The 14,910-nt window shown below is 43.2% G+C and overlaps 1 pseudogene; it reads left to right on the forward strand.

Moving 5' to 3' along the window:
- Nucleotides 1-1,758: 1,758 nt before the first annotated feature.
- Nucleotides 1,759-4,908, forward strand: LOC147452197 (uncharacterized; annotated as a pseudogene).
- Nucleotides 4,909-14,910: the final 10,002 nt, after the last annotated feature.

Below are 14,910 nucleotides of genomic sequence, written 5' to 3' on the forward strand. Positions count from 1 at the left end.
CATGAACTATTTTAAGCCTCTGAGTCAAGTCAAAACTTAATTTGGCCTAAAATGTCAAGAAAAAGTAAATAATCTAAGTTTTTGCAAACTCTTAAAATTTTACCTCAAATGCATCCTTAAGCTTGGCCACTGGTTCATACAACTTTTAAAGCATAATCTCCAGTCGGATTCAATGGTGGACAGTCTTCCGGTGCTATTTCTAGCCGTAGACCTGAAATTTTTCAACTTCACATAAACAACTCACAATTGATTCTTTTAAGGTAGCACCACTTGGGGCCATGCACAAGGGGCAGAAGCCAGTTACATGGAGAAGAAGGCCAAATGGGCCGGGAGCAGGTGCAGGTTGGGAGAAGGGCCATTAGAGGTGGGGCTGGCCAGTAGTCGACGAGGGGCTGCAACAACTAGAGGAGAAGGCTGAGGGGGTAGCTCATTTGAAGCTCATGGAAGAGGCAGTCAGAGATAGGCTAGATGCGAGCTGCAAATAGAAAGAGATGAAGGCTCAGAGGGTTGAAGCCATGGCCAAGGGGTAGCCCATTAGAGTGGAGCTTGGCGGAAGCAAGTTAGGGCCGCCAGCAGGCTGGCCTAGAGCGGTGAACAAGGGCTACACTACAGGGCCATTAGAGAGAGGAAAAGAGCAACCAGGTACAAGGAGTAGCCTTAGAATGGGTAGCTGTAGGGTGATGACACCATGAGGAGAGGGAACAGTCGGCTAAGGTGAGCAGGTCGAGAGGTAGGGCCAAGGAGAAGCCGGGACTGGTCCGAATAGGGGTGCTAGATAGTATGGTGGGGCTCGCCATGGGCTTCCAGGGGCCGACTTCAACAAGGTGCGGCAGGACTAAGGAGGGGTTGCACACAGGGTAGGTGGTGTGTGGCCAAGGGCATTGCAAGAGGCCGCTATGGGCTTGTGAAGCAAGAGAGAAAGTCGCCAAGGGGAAGCCGACATCATTGTATGAGAATTGTTTTTTTTTGTGCTATGGATAATGAGTTCACAATTTGGGGGGATTATTTTCCGTGTTGAATTTGCCATGAATCACCTTGTCTATCTTGTCTCGTGCCCTAGTACGCCCGTGGTAGCTATGTGTGCAGAGAGGGAGAGAGATAATGATTGAGTGAGCTATTTTGTGTGTGGTCGAGGCGTGTGTCACCTCCCTGTGTGAGTGCATTTACAGATTGGGGAGTTGTATGCATCCATTGGTGTCAGGATATGATGGTTTGTTGATGGGTCTATTGTATTGAAGTGCTCATGTGTGAGTGTGTATATCCGGTGGTGCTCATAGGCGAGTCGGTACGTTGGAGGTTGGTAGATAGTGTGCATGTGTGTGAGTTTATGTGTGGTTAGGGGTGTGTAATTTATGTTGGGCTATAGAGAGGCAAGTTTGGATTGTGCTGGGTTTGTTCCCCTTCCCCCTTTCCATCAATGGTGCCTCCATTGAGCAGCTAGTGATTGCTTCTCGGTGAATTCAAAGACGGTGTCGCGGTTTGAAGAGCAGGATCTAACAAGAATGGCATGGTCGGGTTTTTTTACTTTTACAGGTAAAGATGCAGAAGTGTGGCTGTAGGACTATGGTCTATTTTTGCTGGAAAGCGGCTTGTCAAGAGAAGAGGGAGTGGCCCAAGCTTTCCTGCTCCTGGCTCGTGGAAAAGCAAAGGTATGGTACGAGGGCTTGCAGGCTAAAGAGAAACAGAATTGGAGCACATTGTAAGCAGCATTTCAAAGCCGATATGTGGCCAACACGTAGTGGAGTGAAGTGAAAGCAGATGATGGACAACCTAAAGCAAAGCCTCGCTGGTGATTTCCAAGCATTCGTGTGGGAGTTCGAGGCTATATGAAGCAAGTTGGTTAAGGTAACTGTTGTAGAGAATGCATATTTTTTGAAGATGAACAAGTTTTTGGATTGCTTGCATGTAAACATGCGGGATAAAGTCGAGATAGATGGACCGTGCACGTACGAGGAGGCAGTAGCCTATGCGCTGTCGAGAAATTTGCGGTCTTGCCAGGAAAGCACCGGACTTATGGCTGTAAGAGTTTGTGAGAGAACTCAACAAAAACTATATGAAGGAGTTAAACCATAGATGCCATGAAGACTAGGGTTTGGAAAGAAGTGCAATCAAAGAAGACTCGCTCTTTCTCTCTTGCACTCACACAGACAAAAGAGAATGTCAAAACAATACGAAAATGAAAACATCAAGGCTATGATCATATCGTATCATGGGTAATATGAAAGGGTTAATAGATGAGTTAATGGCATTCAATCTTGACTGACCAAATAGGCTACCAATTGTTCTTTGGAATTGTAGCTTTGTGCTTACCGTAGTATATATATTTTGTCTAGTGATTGGGATTAATTGTGTGTACAAATCCTCTTGGTTCATAGCAAGATAACTACGCTTACATCAAAAGAAAAATTATAGTCCATGACAGGTAGTATGATGGGATCCGGTGATAGAAGTATTTCATTAAGCCTTTCTGGGCCAAAGAGAAACACTATACGTTGTTGAAAGTGTATTTTACGGCTAATCCATACGTTAATTCTAATAGATTGTACAGAGTGAAAGCGATAGAAATTATCATCATGTGGGTTATTCATCTAGGATAGTATGTGAGAAATGTAGATATGAGAGAAGTGAAGAGATGAGAAGTTTCCCTCCCAAGCCCTATTCTTGCCTGTAGGCAATAAGGATACTACGGGGAGAGATGTACCTGTAGCAAAGAGAACCTAAAATTTGTAGAGAGGATGAATTACTAAGAGTGAGAGAGATAGATTTGGTTAAGGAGATAATATTAGATATATATATATATATATATATATGTTGGATTAGAGATGAAAAAGAAAACAACAAGAAATCAAGAAAACATCAATGTATAACACATCTTACTTGACAAACCCTTTGGCACCATTATTGATGGAGAGAGAAGAAGAGGGGAGAACTCCACTTTGATTGATACGCCAAGTGCAAGACCTTCTTTGATTAGAGTTGATCTTCCAAGGATAGCGTACAAGAATGGCTAGTCTTCCTCTAGGAGAAAGTGTAGGCTTGGGCTTATGTTAATGGCTAAGTACAATTAGGCATTACTACTCACTCCCTCAAGAACTCCTCTCATCAATGGCTTGAATGCTTGAGTTCCTTTTCAAGGAAGAAGAGGTCCCCTTTTATAGGTGAAGGGAACCCCCAAGGGTTTACACAAGAAGAGAGGAGCCAGTGTGAATAGGAATTGGAAAAGTTAGAAATGAGTTGTCCCTGCATGATGTGGGCAGAGTGGGGTCCAGTATTTTGATCATATCTCTGAAACCGTGGCTCCAAATAAAAAAGTAAAAACATATGGGCAGAAACTTCAGCTCATTAGCTACGATTTTCATTTTAAAATCATTTTCCAATTCAGATTGGAACCTTGTGTAAAAAAATCATCAAAATAGGGTCCATTTCTCGCAGCAAAAGTCTTCCCGTGGTCCCCTTAGCCTAGACTTTCATTTAATTCCAAAGGACACCTCATGCCATATGAAAGCATGACATTGCTCCTTGACAAATTTTTGTAATCATGCTTGCAATAATGCATGAAAATAAGTGTATCTTTGAAATCATGCCACTTAGTGTCCCACTAGGATTTGATTCCCTCCTAGTAGCTATTTAAAAAGAAATATAAGAAAAGTATAAAAAATACATAGAATATATATATATTGGAGTTTACCAGAGATATAGGATCTAGCTAGGGTGTGAGATGATAATGAGATAGTAGAAATAAAGAATCAATGCTTTTTGCCCCAAGTTAAAGAGGAGGAGCTATTGAGCTTTTCCCATAGTATTTTCTGATGGTAAAGTAAGGATAGGTTACCCTTGAGAAAAATAATAGGATGAGATAATTATGTATCTAAAAAGTTACAAGATAGATCTTGTAGCATGCGTTCCCACTATGTACGTGTCATAGCACGACAGCGCAGAGCAGGACGAAGAAGGTTTTGAAGAAGCAACAGGCAAAGCAGGTTCTGGCGAGTCCATTGGTGCCAAGGCCAATTGCTAGGGAAGAGCTTCAGGTAATCCAACCCTTTGTTGATGCACATGTGGTAGCAGTGGATAGGCGTGATGACAGAGTAGAGACGATACTGTGTGGGCCTATGAGGCCTCAACAGCTGCAGAGAGGAGTCTACCGAGTACCGCCTGAGGCACTTGACCAAGTGACTTCCGAAAAGCAAGCAGTGGAGAAGATAGATGAAGTACCAAAGGCGATGATTTTTGTGGAGAAAGCGGAGGTTTATTCGAGCTATAGCAGTGCCTTGGATATGGAAAGCACATGGGAAACAGAGTCTGCTTTCTCAAGGTATGAGACATATGATGTTATGCATGTCGATAAGGTGGTCAAAGAGCAACAAATTTCAGGTGATTGAAGAAGAGTGCTTCGATGAAGAAGATTGGGGTTTTGATGATCCAGTGGTCAATGTAGATGACGTGTCGAAGGTTTTGGTTGCTAAAGCTATGGCGAGAATACAAGGTATGCAAGGCTTGCCGCCTTTTGTAGTGTTGTTTCAAGAGTGTACAGGTGAAGATATGCCAGTGTCTACTTTGGATGATCCGTTGCCACATGTTGCCTTGTTTGAAGACAATCATGCTATGGAGAGCTCTCTAGCCATTCGCGGGGAGACATGTGATGCAAAGGCTTTCCAGGCTGTGCAGGCTTGTGTTGGGCGTGGAGATGGCTCATGCATGCAGTTTTTTGAAGGGCCATGCTCTCAAGATCTACAGGAAGGATTGGTTTACAGGTTTACCAATGCAAAGCAGGGATGGTGTGTATCTGTTTTACAGACATACGATGATGACCAAAGCCACACTTTTCATCCAGGTGGAGTTTACACTATTCTTGGGAGAGCCTATGGCTTTCCATTTGACCCAGGCGGGTGCTATGGTAGACAGTGAATCTCTTTCTTTCTATTTAATGCTATTTATCTAGCTCTTGTACATAGTATCTATCAGATTCTTCTTATGCAATGATATATTCTCTAAATAATGCTACGGTTGAGCATGAATGCTCAACGAGGGGTTGGGCAATGATGGTACAGCTAAAGATGGCAAACCTATGAAGTGCAAGAGGCCCGGGCATGGCAGTTTGCAGGCAAATGACGGGGGCATTGAACAGGTATTTGATGCAGTCAGGATACAGGTATACCCAGATGGAACACTCTCTAGTCGAAAGTGCTATCACAGGTGACATGATCAAATGTTGATATCATAAGGTTGTAAACATGACAAGGGGTGCTAGATTGCTATTAGTTTGTGATATGGGATTTGGAGCAATATGTATGCACGACACTCTACTGCCATGATGTGTATGTCAAATACGGCGTGTTGTAGGTCAATGGTGGTTTTATCCTCTCCTAGTCAGAATGTCTCTCAACACTTCAAGGTCTAGGGAGGGAGCTATGCTAGGGGAAAAAGGCTCCAGTTCAACCGGTTCCAGATGGACACTCATATTTGCATACCAATGCGATGGAGCGCTCAAGGCGATTGTCATTTTTTCCGACGGCGGACTTGTCACTCAAGGTTGTTGGCGATCAATGTGATTGAAGTCTCTCATGACAACATCTTGGCACTGTCGAAGTCCTTGCAGTGGAAATGCTATCAACAAGAGGCAATGGCACCAATGGCCGGACGTTGAAAAGCGCGGGAAGGTGGCTCAAGTCGAAGGGGCTTGATAAAAAAAGAAATGTTGAAAGGTGGTCATGCAAGAAAACAAACGCCATCTGTTTGGATGCTTGCGGGGGGGCGAAAACAACTGAGGAGAGGCAGCCAGGGAGCGCAGTTGGAAGGCGGATGAGCATGGCGGGGTGCCAGGTGCAGTAGCCGGGAGCCAGGCCATGCAAGTGTCGCCCTCAGAAAAATGAGGGGAAGTAGCCATATCGCGAGGGGGCGGGGTTCAAGGGAATAAAGGTAGCACCACTTGGGGCCATGCAGGAGGGGCGGAAGCCAGTTACGTGGAGGAGAAGGCCAAATGGGCCGGGAGCAGGTGCAGGTTGGGAGAAGGGCCGCTAGAGGTGGGGCTGGCCAGTAGTCTACGAGGGGCTACAACTAGAGGAGAAGGCTGAGGGGGTAGCCCATTTGAAGCTCATGGAAGAGGCAGCCGGAGATAGGCCAGATGCGAGCTGCAGATAGAAAGAGATGAAGGCTCAGAGGACTGAAGCCATGGCCAAGGGGTAGCCCATTAGAGTGGAGCTTGGCGGGAGCAAGTCAAGGCCGCGAGAAGGCTGGTCTAGAGCGGTGAACGAGGGTTGCAGTGCAGCGCCATCAGAGAGAGGAAAAGAGCAACCAGGTACAAGGAGTTGCCTTAGAATGGGCTGTTGCAAGGTGATGACACCATGAGGAGAGGGCGCAGCCGGCTGAGGTGAGCAAGTCGAGAGGTAGGGCCAAGGAGAAGCCGGGGATTGGTCCGAACAGGGGTGCTAGATAGCGTGGTGGGTCTCTCCATGGGCTGCCAAGGGCCGCCTTCAACAAGGTGAGGCTGGCCTAGAGCGGTGAACGAGGGTTGCAGTGCAGCGCCATCAGAGAGAGGAAAAGAGCAACCAGGTACAAGGAGTTGCCTTAGAATGGGCTGTTGCAAGGTGATGACACCATGAGGAGAGGGCGCAGCCGGCTGAGGTGAGCAAGTCGAGAGGTAGGGCCAAGGAGAAGCCGGGGATTGGTCCGAACAGGGGTGCTAGATAGCGTGGTGTGTGGCCAAGGGCCATTGCGAGAGGCCGCTATGGGCTTGTGAATCAAGAGAGAAGGTCGCCAAGGGGAAGCCGACGAGAAGTTTGTTTTTTTGTGCTATGGATAAATGAGTTCACAGTTTGGGGGGATTATTTTCTGTGTTGAATTTGCCATCAATCACCTCGTCTATCTCGTCTCGTGCCCGTGGTAGCGTTGGCTCCGAGTTTTGTGTATGTGTATGTGCATAGAGGGAGAGAGAGAGAATGATTGAGTGAGCTACTTTGTGTGTGGTCGAGGCGTGTGTCGCCTCCCTGTGTGAGTGCATTTACAGATTGGGGAGTTGTATGCATCCATTGGTGTCGGGATATGATGGTTTGCTGATGGGTCTATTGTACTGAAGTGCTCATGTGTGAGTGTGTATATCCGGTGGTGCTTGTAGGCGAGTCGGTGCATTGGAGATTGGCAGATAGTGTGCATGTGTGCGTTTTTATGTGGTTAGGGGTGCGGAATTTATCATGGGCTATAGAGAGGGAAGTTTTGATTGTGATGGATTTGTTCCCCCTTACCACTTTCCAATGTCACGAAACTTTTAGGACATGTTTATAAGACCTAAGCACACATGCTTATGGTCTCAAATCTCACTTTACGCCAAGTGCAAAAATCACGATTATTAACAGCAGTGAGTTTTTGACCAAGTCATTTTCGACCGAGAATGCATCTAAATGCTTAGCAATGATGCCCTGATACCCCGCCTATACTTAGTTTATGATTTTGAAGCTTAAATTCCTACCTATGATGAAATTAGATTGCAGGTCGGTGACGCTAAAAGCTAAGGATTACCATGAAATGCTTACGTCAATGCGTAGAGCTTTTACCTGCGATTGCAATGCAGTAAACGGCATTGCAATGTGACAACCGAAAAGGGAGTAGGAAGTGCGAGAAGGAATGAAGTGAGTGCCGTTAGCTCACGATGTGTTTCTATTATCCAAAAACTTATAAAATACGTACAAAAATTGGCTTTTATACCTTAGCGAAGGTTTTTGTGGTCAAAACTAATAATCTAGGAGCTCTAACTAAAGACAGGTTGATACAATCTCGAAGCTTGTAGCCCCGACTCATCAATTACACTGTTTATCTGGAAAGTAGGAGTTACAACATTCCCAATTCGTCAAAATAATAAGTGTTTTTACAATAAAAGCTCCGAAAAATATTATCCGAGCTATCCGAGTTAGCTTGCTGCTAATAGAACATGATGACGCGGAGAAACATGTAACAGCAACGAACTTGAAGGCACGGAGAAACTGGGACGCACCCCCAGGGAAGCCAAAAATCATCACTGCCTAAAATCCTAACATAATGCTACATGGCTTTGAACCTCACTGTCCACGCTGGTGTAGATAACGAGGAATCAACTTGGGAATGTTGATGACAGAGCCAGGGGTAGGAGAGGGGGTAGAGGATGGAGACTTACTGCTCTGAGGCCGCTGACTTCACCTACAATCCCAAAATCTGCTACACGAAACCACAAGCTTCAACAAAATAGCAAAGCGCGTTCAAATCTCAACCCAAAAATAAAACATCACCTAAAAAAAATGCTTTCTCACAGCAGGGAAAACCAAATTTTCCTCCAAGCTTGCTATGGAATTATGGTAGCGCTACGCAGAAGGGGTTGAAGAATTGCTACAAACGGATGCGATGGCCCTGCAAAATACTCATAATAGCACAATACATATCATAAAACAATAAATCCACATACCTGAATCGTCGCACACGCACATGACCGATCTCAACACGAACATAAGAGATAGAGAGCAAGATAGAGCGAGGGAGAACGTGCAAGCGGACCTCCTAGAGCAGAGTGCTACACTTGGCACGAAAAGAGAGGAGGGAGGAAAGAGAGGCAAGACACAACGCTGGGTGCAGCCTCCCCTCGTGAGAGAGTGAGCATGTCTCTCTTGCACGTATTTAATTTATAGAAAAGTTCATGTTTAAAAATGAGTTACATCCAATTCACACTTGGGCATAAAATAGTCATGGCTCATAAAGAGCTCAATGTAACAATTAATAGCTGTCTACATATCAACTTATAACTAAACCATAAAATACTAAGGCTTGCCACACAAAATCCAATGGTGGCAGTTCTATTCCGAATAGCTGCTATCGCCCTATTGTCCAGCACGTGCCAATCACTGATCTACTCACACAACACTCAACAAGTGATCATATTCCACAATTCAAATCAAGATTGCAATGCTTCATCAAAATATCAAATATTTCACAAATATATCATCAAAATATCAATTCCATTACATACCCCGGGGTTGAAAGACAATTGTCCTCAATTGTTACCAAAACCAAACTAGCGACAGTGGTGGCAGCCAGAGTGGTAGAGTGGTCTAGTTATTGGTGTTACCTAAATCCGCAGATCTACACCAATGGGCGTGCTGCCTAAATCGGCAGGTCTGCACTAATGCTGCCTAAATCGATGGATCTACATTTTGAATTTGTGTTGCCTAAATCGGCGAATCTACACTAGAAGAGAGGCACTACCTAAATTGGTGAATCTATGTCGCTAGGTGTGTGGTATGCAAGTATTAAGTGATGGTAGTGCGGATGTTGCGATTGTTCAGAAATCCATTGACACTCTTCCAAAGAATGGTTTTTGTATTTTACTAAATATCTTTTGTACTGGTTTCCTGTGCGGGTAGTGGTCATGTCATGATCTAAAATTATTTCGAGAGTCAGAATTTCTTCATCGTCCTCAATGAAGGGGGCGTCAGCTGTGGAAGGAGTATCAGAAATAGGTCCCTTGTGTGGTCTCAATAAACTAACATGGAAGGATTTGTGTATTTTCCAATGTGATATAATGCCCAAGCGGAACGCATTGTCATTTATATTTTGAAGGATTTTGAATGGGCCATAAAATCTAGGGGCCAATTTTATTTTGGGATGTTTTTCTACACTTTTTAAGCGTCGTTTTTCAATTCTAAGCCAAACAAGGTCTTTTTCTTTAAAAGGTGCAGGTCTTCGTTTCTTGTTGGCTTGTGGAGTGTATCTTTGTTGTGCTCGTTTAATGCAAGTTGTGGCTTCTTGTAAAATGTGTGTGTGGTCTCTTAATAACATGTCAGCCGCAGGGACATCAGTGCTAATAGTGGAGACAAGTACAGGGAGTTTCTTCCCATAGACAATTTCAAAGGGTGCACAGTTTGTGGAGGAGTGAGGGGTGTTATTGTAAGAAATTTGAAGCATAAGGAGGTGTTGGTCCCAGTTTGCAGTATTTTAAGTGGTATAAGATCTAAGGAGATCCATAATAGTGCTGTTTTTTACCATTACTTTTAGGGTGAAATGCAGATGTGAAATCGATTTTAGAGCCTAAGTTTTTGGCTAGGGCGACCCAAAAATGATTGCAAAAGCGTCCATCACGGTCGGAGAGAATGAACTTGGGGAAGCCGTGATAGGGGAAGATGGTTTTGAGGAAAAGGTTTGCAGCCTGTGGTGCAGATAATGTCTTTTTGCAAGGTACAAATTATACTTGTTTGCTAAAACGGTCAACTATGGTCCATATCATATCATTGTGTGAGGATGTGGTGGAAAGTCATGTGATAAAATCCATGGAGATTTGTTCCAAGGGCTAGCAGGGATAGGGAGAGGCATTAAAATACCATAAGACTTACCATAATGACGTTTAACTCTTTGACATATCAAACATTCTAAAAAAAAATTTGTGATATCGTGCTTCATTCTAGGCCAAAAAAAAAGATCTTGACATGCAGTGAGTGTGGATTGAATGCCTCAATGACTCCTATATGGTGGTGCATGCATTTCAGTCATTGCTAGTTCCTTGAAGGGTGTTGTGATGCATAGTTTTTTCTTCAAATAAAGATAACCATTTTCCAAGGTTAGTACTCATAGGGAAGACCATTAGAGTGAGTTATTTCAAACCAAGCATGTGAGAAATGTGGATCGTGAGCATATGTGTTAGGCATAAAATGAAAAGCTTTCACATCACTCACAGAAATGTGATTCAAATAAACATGCTTGATTTTATCGAAAACACATGAACGAGTAACAGAAAGCTCATTCACTTCAGGTTTTCTACTTAATGTGTCTGCTACTACATTCGCTTTACCTGGTTGGTATTGTATCATAGGATGGAAATTTTGAATGAAACTAGCCCATTGGATATGACGATCAGAAATGGTGGATTGAGTCAGAAGATGTTTAATGGCCTGTTGGTCAGTCTTGATTAGAACTTCAGAGCCCATAAGATAGTGTTTCCAAATGTCTAGAGCGTGGACTATGACTAGCAATTCTTTATCATATGTGTTGTATTTGGTTTGAGATGGTTTGAGTCACTTCGACTTTCAAAGGCAATTGGGTGATCATTTTGCATTAAGACTACGCCTATGCCTGAGCCACTAGCATCTGTAACAACTACAAAGAATGGTTGTGTGAAGTCAGGTAATTGTAGGACGGGGGCATGAGTGAGGAGATATTTGAGAGTGTCAAATGATTTTTGTTGTGTGGGACCCCAATTGAATGGTACTTTTTGACGAAGTAAAGTGGTCATTGGTGGAAGTTTTTGACAATTTTTTGGTAAAATCCTACTAAACCTAAAAAGGATTTTATGTCATGCATGGATTTGGGGGTAGGCCATGTTTTAATAATGTCAATCTTTTTTTTTAGGGTCAACGGATATGCCTTTTTCTGAGACTATGTGGCCTAAATAATCAATGTGTGTTTGAAAAAATGTACTTTTGTCTGGATTTGCAAACAATTGGTAGTCACACAATAGCTCAAAGACAATATGCAGGTGATTTTTGTGCTCGTGCTCATCACGCAATGAAAATCGAAGTGAGGTAAGAAGCTAGAGAGATGGTGATCTCGACGGGGTGTGGCCCCATCGTGGGTAACTCACACAAGAAATGCAACACTGCCTGCTCTCCCAGCAGAGCCTTGGGGCTTGACAAGAGCTTGCGAACCAATAATAAGGTCAAATGATGAGGCTGTAGCTATAGATGAGAAACAAGGGAGGTGAAAGGGAAGAAGGGAAATCACAGCTAACTCTCCAAATGATAAGCCCCTCCGAACCTTAGACACAAGTCTTATCACTCCCTCCACAAATGATAAGCCAATAGATACCCTACACATGGTAAATCGTTATCCCTGCTTCTACCAACCTCCTAGGATATCCATCTTCTTCGCAGAGTGGCCACATTCCCAACCACTTTAATCATGCCACATAGTGGTTCTTGATATAAACCCACAAAATGAACATAAAATTTTATTTTAAAAAATTAGTCAACAAAAAGAGAAGGCGTCTCTATAGCCTTTGCCCTTTGGGCAGGCCAAAAAGAAAGGCAGTAAGACTCAAAGGCCAAAGGGGGGAAGAAAGGCTTGAAAGAAAAGAGCACAAGCGGTAGTGCTAGTGCTTGGAAGTTGCCCTTTTTTTAAAAGTTGGAAAAAACAAAAAAAAAACTGAAATAAGGATGGGCCCTATAAAAGACAATTTTGCTCATTTTTTGGGGGGCTCTGATCCGGCCGACCTGTGGGGTATTTTTGGAGAGATCAAAAGGAGGTCTTTTGGGGCAATTTTCTTGTAGACCAATTTCTCTTTTTGAAGTAAACCAAAGGTCATTTTTGGAGGTCGTTCCCATGGAGGGGTGTTCCCGTGTCGTTAAAAGAGCCAGGTGAAGCCAGTGGTGTAGTGGGGAGCTAGCAAGGGCTCGCTCCCATGGGTTTTTGAAAAAAATCTTTGGACGGTGTGTTTGTTGCCGAGTTCATCGTGCCTAGGTGCTTGTGCTTGTGTAAAGGGTCTCTTTTAATGAGTTAAAGTTTACATTGCTCGTATGTTGGTGTTGATTCTCACCTTCCCCCTTCTCTTTCTCTTGCCCTCGTCATGTGTCCGCGGTGTTGGCTTGTGGAAGTGTGTGCCTACGACGTCCCCTCTCTGTCTCACCTTGACAAAACTGGAGGACACCTGATAGTCGCTAGATCCTATGCGGAAGCAAACACAAAAACTAGCTAAGAAGAAAACCAGTGGATGGTCTCTCATCACTTAGTGAGTTGAGTCCAAGCCACCAGTGAAAGGAATCTAGCTCCGTCCTATAGGGGAAGCATAATTACGTACTATCGGTCCTAATCTCATCTTCCGGGAGGAGAAGAAACCTCGGAGCCTTTTTCCTCGTAGCTTTCAGAGGCACGTACACCGAGTTCCTGCCGCTCTGGCATAATAAGATATCTAATTTCCTACTCTATCACATAGGGTAGAGAGTTCCCGACTGATCGGGACCACCCATCTCGTAGGCTTTGGAATACTTAGCCAAGCCCCCACTTTCCACCCCGCATGCAACTCACACAGAATCTTTGTGTGGCCTAATTACTAACACATTGTTGTTCAACACTTATGATACCTTCTTTATATTTCCTCGACACAAGTTCCTTAAGACAATCCCTTCAATCAAGAAAAATCGGCACCAAAACATATCATTCCTAAGAAAAAGTACTCAACAATACAAAACTTCATAAAGAATTCCAATGTCTTGGAGTCGTGTGGACCTCCAGCAAGTGTTAACTCCACCCGTTGTCAATTGGCCGCCCATACAACCAGTCCATGATCCACCCAATTCCTGGAGTAACTCTCCAGGTAAAATCATGTATCCACCACATCAAAAGCAAGCCATGGGCATATCCACCGCATAAAAACCAAGTCGTGGATTTAGCTCCTGCGATAATTTTGCAAGCTACCGCCCTCTAATCAATAAGGGGTTCATACTAAGTCGCCATTGGAATAATGAATGACAGTTGGTTGAGATAGTCTTTCCTAACAACCATTCTTTCCAACCTCAAAACACTCTTTTCATAAAGCATTTCTTTCCTATTTACTTTAAATTTAAATTTAGATAAAAACATTAAAGTACGTATGCCGTTGTCTCAGTTGGATTTTCAACATATTTCGGGGAAGTTTAGACATTCCTAAAGCTATCGTAATGCAATGCTTATGTAAGGTCAGATTTCCCTCTCATTGGCGCTTTACTGTTGGTCACCATGTTGCTAGTTCCCGCCTCGCGGTCGTTAGCACCACCGAACCGAGTTCTTCTGGGAGCCATTTCTCACTACTAGGATTAGTTCTTTCAGAAAAATGAAAAGACTGTGTGTGGTACAAAAAATCCCACAACAACCAATGAGAAAATTGGATAAGCATAGCCTTAATCTTACACATAATACTAGGCTAATTTACAAAGCATTCACAACTATAAGTGTGCAAGCTAACTCAAGATTACAACAAGATGATTATGCCCTAATTACTCATAAACTCATCCTAAGATAATCATAACAAAAACTTCTCCCATATGCAATATGAGATCAAGATTAATGCACAAATTAGATGCATCAATATAACACACAATGATAGACTATAACCATGCAAATACCAATTGTAATAGATGATTAACTTCCGCACAATCATATATAGATTATGCATAATTTTCTAGTGCAAAACAAGACCCTAACTATGCATCTTTAAGTATATAAGAAGTCTCATAATTATGCCCTAATTTCATGGGCAATTCAAGGGTTTAATCACCTTAATTATACTTCAATTTGGTTACATAACAAGGAGGAAAAAGGATTTGCCATATCTTAGAGAATCATAGGTGAAAGAGCTTTACAACATGATTATGCACAATATGCTTAACTAACAATGATAATTATGTGCATAAACTTATGCTCCATTAAAGAAGAGTTAGATATCCTTAAGAATCAAGGTGCTCCTTAATCGAACAATGGAAATACAATCAACGGATGGAAACCATCGACAATACCTCACATGGATAATAATAGGGAATATGTTGCTTAATGTTGTAGCCAGCTTGCATAATTAGGCTCAACATAGGAATCCTCTAGAGAAAAGAGGCTATGGAGCAATAGGATTAGCATAAAAATTATTTAATTACCCTTGGTTAAGATCTCCTTTGTGTACTATGTGATGTAGAAAAGGCTTCACAAAAATTCACTCTAGCAGCAGCACTTTCTTGCACTGTCATGGGGATTGTGTGTCCACTAGAGACGGTTGAAGCTACTCTTATATAGGCATCCCCCTCAAGGAGGTTCGATTTGCCTTGCTAAAACTGGAACTAGAGAGTCCATACACACACACACACACACCTCCAAGTGCCATGCCAGGTGTGGGGGTTCCCTAGTGAGGTGTCCTCACTTGCCCATTTCACTTACCTA

This window comes from Adiantum capillus-veneris, chromosome 8 (assembly GCF_014529385.1).
Source record: "Adiantum capillus-veneris isolate H3 chromosome 8, ASM1452938v2, whole genome shotgun sequence".
Classification (NCBI taxonomy): Eukaryota; Viridiplantae; Streptophyta; class Polypodiopsida; order Polypodiales; family Pteridaceae; genus Adiantum; species Adiantum capillus-veneris.